Source organism: Zingiber officinale, chromosome 7A (genome assembly GCF_018446385.1).
Source record: "Zingiber officinale cultivar Zhangliang chromosome 7A, Zo_v1.1, whole genome shotgun sequence".
NCBI lineage: Eukaryota > Viridiplantae > Streptophyta > Magnoliopsida > Zingiberales > Zingiberaceae > Zingiber > Zingiber officinale.
This window is the reverse complement of record NC_055998.1, coordinates 31,994,755-31,996,467: the sequence shown is the minus strand read 5'-3', so window position 1 is coordinate 31,996,467 and position 1,713 is coordinate 31,994,755.

Below are 1,713 nucleotides of genomic sequence, written 5' to 3'. Positions count from 1 at the left end.
TTATATAACTTACCTTTAAGTTTAAGAGATATTTTATGGTCACATAAAGCACTCGATGCTCCCCTCCATTTCACTCATCATGCTTAAATTCGATGTAAGACATCTTTCTCAATCTCTCCATCGTTTTGCAAAAATGATCCTAAATATTTAGATCTATCGGTTTTGGGCAACTCGTCCTCTCCTATCTTAACAATTATTTCATTACTTATAATATTGTTAAACTTAAATTTCATATATTTTGTCTTTAATCTACTAAGCTTAAAATCTTTCCCTTCTAGTGTTTCCCTCCAAGATTCTAGTTTAGCATTTACTCCTTCACGTGTTTCATCTACCAAAATAATATCATCTGCAAATAACATACACCACGGTGCTATGTCTTGAATGTGTGTAGTGAGTTCGTCCATGATTAGTGTAAAAAGATAGGGACTTAGAGTTGATCCTTGATGTAACCCTATCTTTATTGGAAATGCTTCAGTTACTCTACCTGAAGTCTTCACTCTAATCGTTACATCCTCATACATATTCTTAATTAGTTCAATATATGTTACATTAGCACCTCTCTTTTCTAAAATTCTCCATATAATTTCTCGTGGGATTCTATCATAAACTTTTTCTAAGTCAATGAATACCATGTGTAGATCTTGTTTTTGCTCCCGATATTTTTCAATTAATTATCTAAGAAGATGTATAGCTTCTATTATCAACCTTCTAGGTATAACCTCAAATTAATTTTCTATCACTGTGGTCTCCTTCCTTAATCTTTTTTTCTATTACTTTTTTTAAAATTTCATAGTATGACTCATTAGTTTAATACCTCTTATAGTTTATACAATTTTATACATCTCCTTTATTCTTATATAAAAAAATTAGAATATTTATCCTTCATTAATCAGACATTTTATGATCAAGCATGAGAAGGATTAAAATGTTCCTAACAATTTTATTATGGCATTTTCATTTGACAGACTTTAATTTGTTTTGTTGAATTTCAGATTAAGGTTTTATTTGTGCATTGAATGTCCTCCATTTTTCTCTATTATGGTACTGAAAATTCTGGAATTGGAGTTTAATTTCATAATCTGGTCTTATTTAAGTGTGGAATGTCGTCCATTTTCCCCTATTTTGGTACTTTAATCTAAATACATAATCAATCAAATTAAATATTACTAGGATAATCAATTTGAAGCGAAATACTCCATACCCTAAAAATAGCCAGCATAGCTACATAAACTTTTCTGTAATACTCTAATACTAAAGTGCATAATAATGAATAGTTTCATAACAGAAATACTTGATATTTACAATCAAGCCGTGAAAAAAAAAATTACAAGTTTTTAGTGGCCATCATGTCAAATTAAATTATTTTTTAAATCATAGCCACTTAAAACATGATAAACTTTTGATTGTATCTTCCTACATATAAAATTATTACATAATTTTATTTACATAGTAATAATTTCATAACAAAAGATTACTTTATAAGAAAAACATAACAGAAACCTCAGAGAATAGATATTCGATTGTCTTAATAATCCAAACTCATTAAGTAATTGGCTTACATATATAATTTTCAAAAATATGAAAACCTAACGAATCGATTATCGATAAACAAAAAAAAAAAACCTTAAGAAACTATAGGTATATACGTTCAAGTTAAAACGTATTAAAATTGCTAAGCTAATAACACAAGGGATATGATTAATAAAAAATTGT